Source organism: Sorex fumeus, unplaced genomic scaffold, assembly GCF_029834395.1.
Source record: "Sorex fumeus unplaced genomic scaffold, SorFum_2.1 ptg000063l, whole genome shotgun sequence".
Lineage (NCBI taxonomy): Eukaryota > Metazoa > Chordata > Mammalia > Eulipotyphla > Soricidae > Sorex > Sorex fumeus.
Genome location: NW_026606120.1, coordinates 63356689 through 63372394, shown reverse-complemented (window position 1 = coordinate 63372394; position 15706 = coordinate 63356689). Strand labels below are relative to the sequence as shown.

The 15706-nt window shown below is 41.1% G+C and overlaps 1 protein-coding gene across 1 annotated transcript in view; it reads left to right on the top strand.

Moving 5' to 3' along the window:
• The window catches only part of ANKFN1 (ankyrin repeat and fibronectin type III domain containing 1), a 291487-nt gene that overhangs the window by 89290 nt on the left and 186491 nt on the right, over window positions 1-15706 (top strand). Inside the window, exon 2 of the mRNA XM_056127289.1 lies at window positions 12594-12728. The gene's annotated coding sequence lies outside the window, so the exon portion shown is untranslated. The remainder of the gene's footprint in view (window positions 1-12593; window positions 12729-15706) is intronic.

Here is a 15706-nt window from a genome sequence, read left to right as displayed (position 1 = left end):
GTTCTCTAATCCAGTGCCCAGGATTGTTATCAATTGATAAAATCTAACTCAGTTGATTTGTTTCTTTATATACCACAGATGAGTGAGATCATCAATATTTTTCCTTCTCCTCTGGCTTATTTTACTTAACATGACACCCTCCAGTTCCATCCAGGTTCCTATGAACTGCATGATTTCATTTTCCAAGTGGCTGCATCATATTCTATTGTGCATATATACCACAACTTCTTTATCTATTTGTCTGCCATAGGGCATTTGGGTTGTTTACATATCCTGGCTATTGTAATAAGCACTGCAATGAGCACAGGTGTGTATAGATCTTTGTTAATTAAATGCTTTGTGTTTGGGGGTAAATACCAGGCTTGCTGCCCTTTTACAACTAACACTGCCTCTTCTACTCCCTTAACCCCTTGTAACTAGTAATTTCTTCTCCATGTCCTGAAGTTTGCATTTCAAGAATGCTATAAAAATATAATAAGTAACATCTTAGATGTGGCCCTTCTTTTCTGACTCAGTAAAATTTTATGGAAATTTATCTATGTTCTTGTACATAACTAAAAGCTGTTTCTTTTACTTGATCAGTAATAGTCTATAGTACAGAGGTACCATGGTTTATAGAACCGTTCAGTCCAATGGAGGATAACTGAGTTAATTTTGGTTTGGGGATATTGTGACTAAACTTGCTATAAAAATTTAAATGCAAGATTTTGTGCCAAATTCAACTTCATTTCTCTGAGGTAAATTTTGAATAGTGCAATTGCTAGAATACAAGTAAATTGAGAGCTTATGTTTTAAGAAATGTCCAAACTGTTTTCTAGAGTGACAAAGTACTTTACATGCTCATTGGTAATATATGAGTGAGCCACTTTCTCTGCATCCTCATCAGCATTTGTCACTATTTTGGTTTTAGCCATTCTGACAGGTCTATAGTGATATCTCATTGTGGTTTTAACTTGCCTTTTGCATGGTGGCTACTAATAATTTCATTTTATAGATAAGAAAATTGACTCAAAGGTCAAGTGACATATCAGAGATTCACAACTAGTACGTAGAGATCCAGAGTCCTTTATGCACATCTCCTGATTACAACTGGTATTTCATTTACAATATAATGAGCTTTTTTTTCACAATGAGTTCCTAGCCACTACTTCCCTCATCTAGAATGTTCCACACCACCCTGAACTTTAGGGCCCATTAGACAACAGCATGGCAGAAAGAGACATGCTAGAAAGAAGAAGGGAATCATTTTTTATGAACTGAAAGCAACTGTGTTTCTTTTTCAACTCATAATCAAGACCCAGACACTCTAAGCCCCCATGGGGTTCCTGTGGGAGGCCTGGAGCTGCTACTGTAGGGAATCTGCCCTCAGTCTGAACTGCTCAGCGCTGCTAAACTCCAAATAAACTCCTCTTATTTGATGGTGGTTGCGCATAACTCTCTTTAGCCTATTTCGTCTTAATTCAGTCCATTAAAATAACCACAGTTGCTCCTGTCTATATTCTGATTGGTGTTAAATTCCTATTTGGTGGATTAAGTATAAATGCATTTAAGTGTTGATTTTCTCATCTATATGGCTTGGAGAATGATAGTGGTATATATGGTTGCTTTCTCTGAGAAATAAATGCATTCTGGAGTGGGACTTGTCACAAAAATCCCTGTTTTCGGGGATGAAGGAGTAATACAACAGGCAGGGCGCTTACCTTACAGGGACCGACCTGGGTTCAATCCCTGGTACCACATTTGGTCCCCTGAGCCCCTCCGGGAGTGATTCCTTATTGCAGAGACAGAAGTAACCCCTGAACGTCAACTGCTGTGCCCACCCTGCTACCCACCGCCAAAATAAAAAGAAAATTCCTGTTCCCTTGGTTCTGAAGGTAAATATCTGAAGGAAATAGAATAAATTAACTATCTCTACACTGGCTTTGAGAGCTAAGGGTCTGGAAAATAAGTGAAACTTTGTGACCTCTCTTTCAAATCCCATAAAGACTATCCTTTCTAGATGGGCAGTCAGATGGAAGGTGCCTGTTGCAGTAAATTCGTAGGTTACCCTCTCCCTGGAATCATGAATGCAGTGAATAAGCCATTGAGACTCTAATTTCATTTATGCCATTGCTCTCCTGTGAGGTGCATCTGGTAGGTCTGACAATGCCATGGGGAAATCACACTGGGTACTTACTTGGCATATGTAGTCTTCAGTCCTCTAGAAAGCTCTGCTGGGCAGTTCTGCAAAGTGCTGGAGCATCCCATTCAATCCCCTCAAGGATCCACTCCAAGGGTATCTTGGGGTCTGGGTCTGGGAAGAAGGGAAGGGGTGAAAAGCCTGAGGTAGAAGAACAAGGCCAGACAAGGACTGTGCCCGTGCTTAAAAAAAATGGAATCAGAGGGTCATGGCTAAACTTAGAGATGAATCTCTCAAGCCTTCTCACTACCACTTCCTTCAACTTCCTTTTATATCTTGTTCTATTTTTCTTTTTTTTTCTTAAATTAATTCATACTTATTTGTGGCTTTGTTCCCCGAAAAGCAGTTGTCTAGTCAACCTGATGGTGAGGACAAGCAGCTTTTCCTTTCAATGGAGAGTCATTTACTGGGTGACATGGCATTTGTAGTCTGGTTTGAAATGACAGTGCAGACCACCTTTAGGATTGTGGGGCTTCTTCCATAGCTGTACATCTTCAGTGCTAGTGCAACTATGATGAGCTTCTACACTTGTTTTTACTTTAGTATTTGAATTCTTAGATTTATGACAAAAATTTTCTCTCTTCTCCACTAAAATATGATGCCATCGAGCTATGGGCAATAAGCCACCTGTCAAGTGGGACAAATATTTCCTATAAGAGTCAGAGGTGAGCGATTTTGCAGGAGACAGGCTCTTAAGTCAGCCACACAAATAGCCATGTAAGGGACACTGAGACTGCAAAGCAACTGGAAAGAGAAAAGACCTAGAAAAGAGGGAAAGTCCTAGAAAATCCATCTCTTTGGAGACTGATTTATTTATTAGTTAACCAAAGAAGAGAGGACCCTGTCTGAAATTTGGTCTTCGGGGCCTAAAATTTAACTTATGCCTGGACTCAAGCTCCTGGAATTTTTATTTTATTTATTCCTGGAATGGTTTATGAAAATCCATTTTCGTTGGCACTCAGGAGGAAAAATAATAAATGAAAGTGGAAGGAGGAGAATTTTCTCGATGGCTTGACTGCCCACCAAAACTACCCAGATTACTCATGCAAATCACTACCCACTGAGTGGGGCCACCTAGGGTAACTAAAGGATCAAATGCTCCCGTGCAAAATTGTAAGCATGTAAATAGCACCAGCCCCACCAATAGAAACATCTTGTTGGCTTTATCCAAAGAAAACAGGAATAGATATATGGTTCCCTTAATGAGGAGGCACATCTACATTAATTGTTTTTTTTTTAAAAGAAAACATTCCTGACATATAACACAAGTTTAAAATGATTTTGGTTTACTCTAGGGAAGGAAAAGTTACATATATGAGTTCTGAAGTATCAGAGCATATTTCTAATACAAACCAAGAATAACTGAGTAGAAATAAAGCATTTCATCTTTGTGGGAGAGGTACTTTTAATGGGGTAAATACTCTAGGAGCCTGTTGGTATTATGGCATGTCAGAGCTGAAAGTGGCCTGGCCTTTGAGATCATTTCATTTGAGCCCCTCAACTAATAGAAGAGAAAGCTACATGTGTTTTTCCTTAAAAATAAAATAGAAAAAGGCAGGAGCATCTAGTCATTGACAAGAGATACAACCTATCAACATGTCCAGATTCTTCTTTCAAGAACAATTCACTCTACCTTCATCTTTGACTCAGAAAAGGTGTAAATCCCACCCACATAGTTCATGCTTTCTTGCTGGACTGCTGCTTATTTTAAAGTTAACAATGGCTAAGGAAGCCGGCTGTGAAATGTTTGTTTGGAGGGCCAGAATCTAAACTTACACTCCTTGTCATAGTCGTTTTTAAAAGGAAGATGACAGATTAGAACCACAGGAGGGGAGATTCCAGCTATGCTGAGAACAAACGGATGTTCTTTCTGGATTTTTGCTCTTGTTTTCCAGTGTGCTTCTAGGAATACCAGGTTTATCACCATGGCTGGTGGCAGGGCCAAGAATGTGATAGACAATATGACTACAGTTTCCCCTGATGTGTCCCTAAATGGCCAGCTAGCATACTCAACACATAATCTGACTGTCTACAGCTACACTGTTGCTGCTGACAGCTTCATTATGCCTCTGATATTCAGCTGGGTAATTCATTTCCTTAGCCTGGCAATATCTCCTGATATGCCTAATGGGTTGAATGTAATTTTGTAAGCTTTGAAAGATGAATGTCTCCCTATGTGCCTTGCTATGCCCTAATATGGGAAACAAAGATAGTTACCGTTAGGAAATAGCATTGTAGTGTTCGACTTTTTAGAGGAGGTTGAGTCTCCAAACCACAAAGGCAGGAAGCATTAGTGATTGGAATAATACACTAGCTGTGGGTCCTAGTAACTGATTTCTTTGCCTGCCTCTACCTTTAACCTCCATATAGCCAGAGTACTCTACAAAGTAACGTGGCCTTGCCCAGGATGTAACTCAGTTAATTAATGGTTATTGGGGTGGAGTGGGTTTGGGACCAATATGCCTCTAAGTCACTGAGCAGTGCAGTCAGCCCTAATGGAAGAACCAGAGGAGAAAAAAAGAAATGCAACCCAATAGTAGGGTCCAACACAGAAGAGGCAATTTCTCTTTAAACCTAGGGAGAAAATATAGAATGCTTTTCCCTGAATTTTTATTCAGTCTTGGTATAGCAACTAGGGCCCAGTCCTTGAACTGAGAGGGTTAAGGAGGTCCAGAGCCTGCCTTCCTGAAGATTTCACTTCCTAAGGAAAGCAGAACCTCAGGGCATGCTCACAAAATGAGACAGGCCAAACTGGAAACACTCATATAGACACCACTGCTATGAGAGGAGGAAAGACCCTTCCATTTGGGTGCATGTAAGAAAAGTGAATTTGCCATCTCCTGAAGCTCTCATCCACCAGTCAGTATAAATGCTTTTGAGAAAATCTGGTCTCTTCTTGAGTCAATTTATTAATTCCCAAAAATTAAGACTCCTCAACTTGCCAGATTTCTAAGTACTTCTTGGTCTTTGTTGATATTGATTAGTCACAAGTATTCCCTAGTGGAAGAAATTTACCCTTTTACTGACACTGCACCTATTTTCATGACTTTATTAAATAAAATCCTGTTAAGGATAGTCACAGTGAGAAAAGAAAGAATTCAGAGCTAGTGCTTTTAATGACAGTTATTTTTGCTATGGAAATTTTCTTTTCCAAAATTAGATAAATATAGAGGTGAAGGAAAAGAATCCACAAGGCAAGATGGAAAGGAGGAAAAGTCTAACTGATTTTTAACAGTCATTTTTTTCCTTCGGTACCTTGACTCATTAATTTGACCACTTTGACTTGAACACTTACTTAACATGTGGATTCCAGTTTTTAATACTTCCTGGCAAAGACTCACATGGTGTGATGAGTAGATTATGCATGTACATAGGGATTTTCAGAAGTTGAAGCCATGCCCTCTGCAGAGGATGCTCAAATCAGGACGATAAAGCATCCTCTTTCTCTGAATTATGTACCAATGATCACATCCTAGGGCGGTAACAGTTTATTTTTAACCTGAGATCTCTGCAGAACATTTCTAAAGTAAGCAAAGACACAAAATCGTCTTTGGCTTTGAGTTGCCTACTAAAGACCTCTCAGGAGACATGGCAAAATGAATTTCGTAAGTGGAGAGGGTACCTAACTTCTAGATGACAAATCTTCCCACACAAGTTCTCGGGAGTTCAAATCTCACTCTACAGAGGAATGTTCAAGAACAAGTGAGCAACACATTTATTGTGATTGCTCATTATGATAAAATCCAGTACCTCAAAGAATGCACATGGCCTTGGGGATAGTTCTAAGAAGTGACCTGTGCTAATTCCTCTTGGAGAGATTTAGGTGAATACTGCCACCTATTGATAGGTGAAATATATGCCACAAATTCCTACTTGGAACTGACACTGTGCTAATGCTTATCAGAGTAGATTTCATGACTTGGTGGGCCAAAAAAAAAAAAAAAAACTTGAAGTTTATTATTCTTCATATATTGGTGATGAAAGAGATGCTATACTAATTTATTAATTTAAAAACTATATTCTGGCAAAAGCAAGAAGGAAGGTACCAATGGCTTTGTACTCAGAGACTTTGCAGTCAGAAATCTGGGTTTGAGTCTTAGTTCAGCCCCTTAGAGCACATAAACAAGCAGTTAATCTCTCTGAACCCTATTTCCCTCTTCAATGAAAAGTGGTTAATCCTCTTTGTAGGGTGTGAGAATTTGGTGCTATAGCTGCCTGGCATACAGGAGGTGTTTGATAAATGGCAGCATTTATTATTATTTTTTCCACAGAGCTATTAAAAGCAAGTATTTGGGATGCAGTGATTGGTGTTGGAACTAACTGCATCATGGATCAGATGGGTGAACTCTTCCACACAGTTCTCTTATCCTTCTGCAGAGCTGCTTGTCTAGTATAGTATCTTTGACATCCAAAATTAGGACAGTGTGAACATAAATATTAGAACTTTAAGTGTGCCAATTGAGAAAATGAGGATAAATGGGCTTCATTTTCAAACGTCTCCTGACTGCCTGGGAGGATATATGGGGCTGAGTAGATAAAGAATTATGATAAAACTTGGGAGCTGCGTATCAATGGGGCTTTGTGACCTGCTGGATAAGGTGGAGACTTCGAGCCAGACCTCGGAGGTTCACATTCCTTCCCCGGCATGGTGTGGGGGATCCTGGGCTCACACAGACAATAGGGGATTCATAGCTCGAGAATTCTAATGATGACTGAAAGGAGGGTGGCAGTCAGAACAAGAAGACTTTTCAGAAGCAGGGACCCTGATTATCACGTCGGTGCTACCGCCAGCGAGAGGCTGCTGAGAGGCGGTGTGAGCCATTCTTGGAAAGCTTTCAGTGAAGTGTTTGTAACCTCCTTGAGAGAGTCCCATTTCTCAAAAATGCGACACTGGAAAATCTCACATGATTAGTGCAGATAAACACTCTGTCATCAAATCACGCTGGAAGTCATCCGGACCATCTCTTTACTGAAGAGCCTTTTTGAATGTCATGAGTCTAGTCTCCAAGACTGGGAGGAGGGAGGAAAAAAAACTCCAAAGTTGGGTTTCTCAGGGTATTTGGGGACCTTTACTTTTAGTCTGAAAGGTCAACTGGTGCTTAAAACAAAATAATCAAGCAGAGCCATGCCCATGAACAGTCTGCACCTTTTGAAAAGGTCTGCTTTGGATTGAATAGCCAATGCCCTCCCCCACCCCTTCTTTTTTCTTTGGAGCTTAGGAATCAAGAGGGAGGAGGAGGAAGAGTTTTGCATTCATTACTAACAACTTCGCACATAATAAGCATGTTCAGATACACCCTGGGGTGTTAGTTTTCTTTTCTTATTTTTTGTCTCCTTTTTAGCAGCTTTTGATAAGTAGCACATTTTATTTTTGTAAAAAAAAGAATCAGAGGGTTATTGAGCTGCCTCGCCCTAAGGAAGGTCAGGAGATTAGGGAGCGGAAGTAGGCTGGCCAGCCTCTTTGCTGACCACAGTAAGGAATTGCTGCTTTCTTCCCATAATTTAATTTCAAAACTTCGATGAAAAGGCACCCCCTAAACAGACTTTTAATATTTTTTTAAAAATGTGAAAAATTGTTACAAAAATGGTCATCAAAAAGTGATCAATTCAAATTTATGTCTAATAGACAAGCCATATGGAGCTAACCACAAGGCAGACATGTGTTTGCAGTGATGTATGGGCATTCTCAAAATATGGTCATGATTTTGCAGGAGTGGACACTGTTGGCTTCTGATGTTGTTGGATTTTGACCTAATGTCACAAATATTCTGAAATTTCCACATGTCACACTTCACAAATTAGATAACAGTCTCTAACAGGTACCTTTGAGTTTAACTGGCCCAACACCTTCATTTGATGAGTGAGAAAACTGAGACTTAATGCTAGAAAGTAACTTGCCCAAGGTCACGTGACAGATAAAGAACTAGAGAACTCAAACTCAACCCCTCCCACACCATCCCAAACCTAGTTTATTTCCACTGAGTTCAACAACAGTGATAGGAAACTATAAACTCATGTTGAATCAGGAAGCCTCCTCCGATGAACCTCTACATCCTTCCCTTGCAGAAGACCTTGCATGTTGCAGGATCATCTGCCTGTCACAGCCCACATGTCCTCCTGAGCTGCTATGGTGGACTTCTTCAGAGCACTCGTAGCACATTCTCATGGCTCCAAGGACTCAGCCTCCTGCTTCTCCACCCCCCATCCCCAATCTTCCAAGAAATATAGTCAATGGCATGAACACCCAAGTTACCTCTGTGTTGGTGGCTGTGATGGTTGATGTCATCAGCACTTGCCATTAGGTGGATTAAAACTTCAGAAGTCATTGTCACCTTCTCTCGCACTTGCTCACCTACATTCACCTGCACCATTGACAAGTCCTGTGGGTTTCACCTCCAAAGTGTGCCCTTCATTCATCTTCACATTCATATCAGTATCTTCCTGCTTCCAGATTCTCCCCCCCCCCAGCACCGCCCCCCCCCCCCCCGCAGTGTTCATGGACCACACAACTCTACTGGAGGGCTCTTGACCTCCTGCTCTATTAAGTTTCTGCTAAAATCCCTGTCACCTATGAGATAAAAACCCAAGATCCTTAACATCACATTTGCATGCTCTCTAGTCTGACTCCTACCTCTGATTGAAGCCTATCATTAGCTCCTCCAGTCACCATTTATTCCAACCCAACTGAATTACTTGGCATTCCCAAAATAGTTCAGGAACTCTGTGCATCAACTCCATTCCCTTTTTTCCATTTCAGCCTCAAGAACCAGTTCATATGTACCCTTTTTTATGAATCATTCCTATGCCCCACAGAAGGAAATATTAATTCTTTCGTTGCCACTGGGAGGTTGCTCATACTCTTTTTATGGAACTTATTTAATTCTGCCCTGTGTTAAAGAATGAGTGGTATCTCTCTCAGTCATATCTCTTTCATCTTTGAGAATATGCCTCATTCATTTTTGTAGCCCCCCCCCCAACCTTAGTGCACCATGTAATGCTCTGCATATAACAAGTCCTTTTCTTTCTTAATGATTATTGAGCACCTACTGGCTGCAGAGCACTGGGCCAGGGTTATAAATGCTGAAGGGGAAAGATGCGAAATAACCAAGTTGCATTCTCTGCCTTTAGAAGAGCTGTGTTTTAGTCAGACAGACTCCTTCACCAATAACCTAAGCCAGTGAACTCACTGTGGGGGTGGAATTGGGTGGAGGGGAAGTGCTGAGTGTGGAACAAACATTCTCAGTGTTCCAAATGAGAACACTGGTATTATGATAGGGAGGGTGGGGCGAGGGAGGGAGCCAGGAGGCAAAGAATGGGCAAGGCAGCTTTTAAAGCCCATCTCTGTGCTATGGTCATTATGAAAGTCCTGTCTAGGTCTGGCTGATCCAGTCCATCCTTTCCCTAATACCCTGGTAATCGCCCTAAAGCAAGACTGATCATTTCATTCCCTGTTCAAATGTTTGGTGTTGAATGAATCAAGCGTCCCATAATTGCAGGCTTGTGTTAGGAGTTAGAGAGAACACTCGTTTGTAGAGATGAGACAAACTCCAGAAAACAGCTGGAGAACAAAGAAGCAAGAACAAGCTGCAAAAAGTGCTGGAGGGTGAGGGGAACGTATGGGTATGAACAGCATGAGTTGTGATCCAAAGAGAAAGAGTCAGCTTTCAACTACAGCCTCTTGGCCAGAAAAATTAGATGTACTAAGTGAACTTTAGGGTACTTTCAGTTCTCAGACCCCTGTTATTCTTTGAGATGGTTTATTCACTCATTCAACAAATACATGCTAAGCACTTCGACAAAGCATTCTCTAAATATTTACTGACCGCTTTCTATGCGCCAGGAATTCTGCTTGACACTGGGAAGAGAGCAGTAAATAAGAGGCTCTGCTCTTAAACTCTTGCAGGACAACATGGATGACTTATGTTAAACAAGTAAATCGAACAAAATGTGATAAATATAGTGATGAGGTAGTATAAGGTACTATGGAACCACAGAGCTAGGCATCTAAGAGCACATGGACTAGAAAGAGACCCCTAAAAGGTGATGTTTAAACCATGATTTTAAGACTATGCGTTAACCAGATGAAAGGGGAAAAACATTCAGGCAGAAGGCTATCACAGAATGAATTCTAGAGAGAAAGTAATGGGACTAGAGAGATAGCTCCAAGAACTGGACTTCACCCATGGCTTGCACAGAGCCCATCATACCTGTTGCCTCCTGGGCATTGCTATAGCTCAAATAGATACTAGTATTGCTGAAGAGGGCTGCCCTTCTCCCCCCACCCCCTGGAAAAAAAAGGCACAGCAAAAAGCAGGGCATGTCCATGTGGTTGAAAGACATCCAAGAAGCAGCACTATGGAGGGCAAGGAGGAAAGTGGTAGAAATTAGATTAAAGGATAGATAGAACCAGATTATGGGAAATTTTACTACCTGATGTCAAAGAGTTTGTACTTCTTCAACAGGCTTTTGTAGCATTAAAACATCTAGCAATATATGTCTAAGCTAATAAATACTTTAATAAGTATCTGTTGAAGAATAGATGCTTGAATGGATGTGTGGTTGAATTCATGGATTTCCTTTGCAGTAAACATGGATTCGTGAAATGACTTAAGCCTTTGCTCCAGGAAGGAATGTTGCTGTAATGGGAGATGGGGGTTCTCTCAGGTTTGCACAGCAGATTGAACTCTTAACCCCTGCAAGGAAGCACCCTACCCTTCAGAGAAGTGCTCAGAATCTCCAGCTTACCTCAGCAGTTGGAATTTAAGTAAATCTGCATTAAAGTTAAAATTTTTAGAGATAAGGGTCAAGTTTTTCCTGGCAGTCATTTAGATTTAAACTGTGAAAGGGTAGCCTGGATGCAAATCCATCATGGATTTCCTTAATCCATGATGAAAACAAGTAGCCTTCTGAACCTCAACGGTTTGAATATTCTCTAATTAGATTATTTGTAGCAATGACTCCAGAAACAGATAAATTCAAAGAAGAAAAGAAAGTAAATGTTTCAGGGAGAGATTTGGCCTTTCTACGGAGAAAAAAGATTATCATGAGAAGCTAAAAGACCTGCAGGTTTTGTGGGTCACTGAACCGCGCCTTGGAACCCCATCTGTCTGGGACTAGTAAGATGCCAGGGAGAAGTGTGGACTCTCAGAAGAGGGATATTTTTAGGAATCCAAGATGTCATTCTCAGGACTCTATAATAATCACCAAGCCAAAGTCTACCCTCTGGTTTACAACCAAAAGACTTTTTCTCAATTTGCTACGAAGTCATATCTGAAATTTGGCAGTTGATTTGACTCTAGGTATAAATAACAGATCAAAGTCAGTGCCCATGAGAAGAGTCCAAAATTATTGCTGAAGTCATCACAGAAGCTAAGCTCTCATTTGACGGTGAGAGAATCTGAATAGAGCTTTAAGAAAGATTCTTAATGCTGTTGCTAGGGACATGTGTGTGTGTGTGTGTGTGTGTGTTGTGGGTGTATGTGTGTGGGGGTATTCATATGTGCTCTCAATCAGTAGTGTCTCCCTAATATAATAAGCTGCCTCATTAATAGAATATCATTTGCCATGTTATTTCAGAAAGAACCGTGAAAAATGCCTGTGTAAGCAGCTTTCTAGGAAGTCCATTCTGTGTGTGTCGTTAGTCGGGTATAGCATAGAACTGTGAGAGGAGCCAGACGCACCCATCCATGGCTGGCACAGAAAACTTCCTCTGGAAAATGAGTCTCGTGGTGTCCCCAGAGCTGCTACTTTTTTCACAACTAGCTCAGACAAAAAAAAAAAAGGCAACTCAAGCATGGGTTGAAAGACTCTGACTGGACCAGGGTGGCTTCCTTAACTCTCCTGGCTCCTGCAGAGAGCCCCTAAGAACTGTCTAGGTGCCCTGAGGTGCGAAGATGTGGCTGCCACCTGTCACCTGTGTGCTTCTGGTCCCAGGCAGCTGTGGGAGGAAGGAGCTGGGTAGCCCCAGGAGAGCTATGGCTCACTGCATCCCAGATCGTTGAATGGGCTTGGGATGTCAGTTGATATTGTTTTCTCTGCAGTTGATACTGTGCCAAGCTAAGTGGCTGCCTTGCTACCCCTTGCTCATCTTTGAGTGGCAATCAGTTCTGACTCAGTCTTGTTTGCCATGAAGCCGGTTGTTCTGCCGCTTCTATTGAAACTCACAGATACAATAGGCTAAAGAAATACTGAAGTCATGGCATCTTTTTACTACGTGCACAGGAGCTTGAGAACTCAAATCTTCCCGGGACTACATTCCCGAGAATATACCTAGATCCTGAGCCAAGCTGTTTACCTGATTCCTTCTCTCCCTGGGCATCATTTGCTTTTTGATTTTGCATTAAGAGTAGATTAGTGATCATGGACTTCAGCTCTTGCCTGTAGTGATCCTGTTCGCATTTTATTCTTCACACAGAATAGGAAGGAGGATCGCTTGCTTTGCGCAGAGGCTGAGCCACAGGAGAAAGCAAAGCCAATGTGATTTATTGAATGAAAGCGCTGGACAATTACCAACAACTTGTTCCCCTGCTGCCTCGAGCAACCTAAATTGGTAAGTCAAATATATTGTGTTTTTTTTTATTGCATGTGGGGTTTTCTTAGCACTGATGATTTTTTTTTTAATGTGTCTGTGTTGCTGCGGTTTAAATGTTATTTTTTTTTAAAAAAAAACTGCTCTTTCCAAAGTTAGCTTCAGGCAGTCTCCGAAGAATGCTCATAACCAGATACACAGTGGTCTGCAAGAATACATACATGTTCACGTGGAGAGACGAGACCAGGATGGGGGCGAGTAAGCCCCATGTCTGATAACTGGGCATTTTGTTTGAGCAGGCTAAGGACATTAAGTACTTGCATAACTGACTGGTATTTTCTTCGAAAGAGAATATGTTCTTTTTAAGTTCGTTTTCTTGTCAGGTTTCTGAGTACCTATAAAATACCTGTTGGATCAGGTAAAGATAGGACCCATCAGGCTGACAATCTTGAACACAAACTGCTTTCTTTAGCTTGCAGGGGTGGGGGCGGGTGGAGTAGGGAGAGCGGTGTGGGATGCTGAGACTGGGGATGGACATGATGCTCTGTCCACCTAGGTGTGCATGTTAATAAATAGCATTATGACTATGATGTCAAAGATAACTGCCCAGGGCTAGATTTTCAGTGGACGTGCATGCAAATCTTGCTTAGTCCCATGCTGTAATTTGCAGTCAAGCTCTTTCAGTCCTTTCCCTATTCCTTGAAGACAGATAATTGGTAGGATGTACTATATTCAAAGTGGGAGATTTTACCCCTGACTATTGTGAACCTGATCAAGGCTGTTGGAAGCACTATTGATAATTAAGGCAGAGTTTTCCTCTTTGCTGAGCTCTCCCTACCCCAAATCCCCATGCTCACTTGATTTCTCCATTTCCTGAAACACACGAAAGGCAACCTCCACAGAGGTGGAGAGTGAATGGAGAAAGCTGTTGCTTTTACCACCAGCTGCACCAGCACAGGCTCCAGCTCCACTATAACTCCGTAGTCTTTTGTTTTCTTGGCTACTACAAGGCTTTATGGCAGCATTAATCCATCTCCAGTGGGCTCGAAGTCCATATAAATGCCATAAAGAATTGAATGTCTTTGGTGCACTTTATTTGCAGTATATCACTGGCTGGTTAGATGAAGTTGTGGCCTTGGGTGCTGACAAAGATGAATGATGTTAGAACAGGGAGCAGCATGCTTCTCTAAATAAAAACCAAAGTTAGGAAACCTGAGAGATGGGTGATGTTTTGCCCTGTGGATGGGCTCCCCAAGCCACTATATCACAAAAGCAGGGTCGTTCTCCCATGTGACCTGGCTTTTTTATGCAAATGATGGTAATCCAAAAAGGATCATAGGGAACTTCTACTATGTTCTAGAAGGCATGTGTGTCTGGGAAATTCCCTTGCTCTTCTTGGAACTCTATTCCTCCATTCTTACCATTCCTGACTGTTTCAAAGAAGATATGGTAAGCTCAGTTGATGCTTTCAGGAGAGCCTACTTTGAGCTTCCTTGTTGAGAGGTGCAGTACATAATTAGTATCATTGTTCATTTACTGCTTTTTTTAAATTCAACCACAGTGAGAGACACTGTGGTTAAAAAGTTGTTCACATTTGGGTTTCAGTCATATAATGTTCCAACACCTGTCCTTTCACCAGTGTACATCTTCCACCATCAATGTCTCCAGTATCTCTCCAACCCGACCCCCCATCCCTGTCTCCCTCTATGGTGGGGGCACTCTCTCTCTCTTTCTCTCTCTCTGTCTCTCTCTCATTTTAGGCATTATGGTTTACAATACAGATACTGAAAGGTTGTCATGTATATCCCTTTATGTACTCTCAATACTCTTGAGCTTCTTATTCAGAGTGATCTTTTCTACCTACTATTGTCACACTGGTCCCTTCTCTATCCTAACTGCCCTCTATCCCACACACACACACACTTGTGGCAAACTTTCAACTGTGGACCAATCCTCCTGGCCCCTGTTTTTCCTGGCCTTGGGTATTAGTCTCATACTTTTTTTTAATATCCCACAGATGAGTGCAGTCATTTCTTATCTGTTCTCTTCTTCTAAATCATTTCATTCAGCTTGATATTCTCCATGTCCATTCATAAGGAAATTTCATTACTTCATTTTCCCTAATAGTTGCGTAGTACTCCATTGTATAGATGTACCATAGTTTCTTTATCCAGTTGTCTGTTTTCAGGCATTCAGCTTGTTTACTGGCTATAGAAAATAATGCAGCATGTTTATTTACTTTAATCCAGAGATCATGCACCAGAAATTCACAGATAGCAGCTTAAATGGAAAAGAGGAATGTTCAAAATCCTTCCCCCATCTAAGCAACACTGAGCACTCGAGACCCTAAGGGTATTAGAAGAAACAGGTATAAAATAGCCTTTAAGAATCTCAATTTGGGCCAGAAAGATTGTACAAGGGCAAAACATTTGCGTACAACTAACCTTTGTCAGACTCCCGGCACCACACTCCTCCAGCACCACCAGGGATCATTCCTGAGCTCAGAGCCAGGAATAGCACCGGAGCACCTCTGGATGTGGCCCAACACCCTCAGAACCCTAAAATTAAAGTAAATGGTCCTATGAATACTTTTCTTCAATAGTGATTAGTCGTGACTTTTTTTTCCACATTTTTAATGCCAAGACACTGAAGATCTTAAAGGTTTTGAAGCACATATCCAAATATTTTCAGGGAGTTAATTTAAATTGGAATGGAATTCATGTATAGAGCTCATAGCGACTTTCAGTTATTCCAATTACCCTATACACATAGAATTCGTCTGCAGATGGACTAAGACTTGAGTTTCAGACAGCTCATTCGGAAAAAAATAAATACTTCCATCTATAGGATTAAATTACCTCAAGTTTTCTCACCAGGAATTCAGCAAATTACTGCTGTCTTTTATAAAATACATTCTTTTTTCATTTTACATTTTTATTTATTTTAATTAAAATTTGAATTATAGTTTAAGTAATACGGTTACAATAGTATTAAAGTTT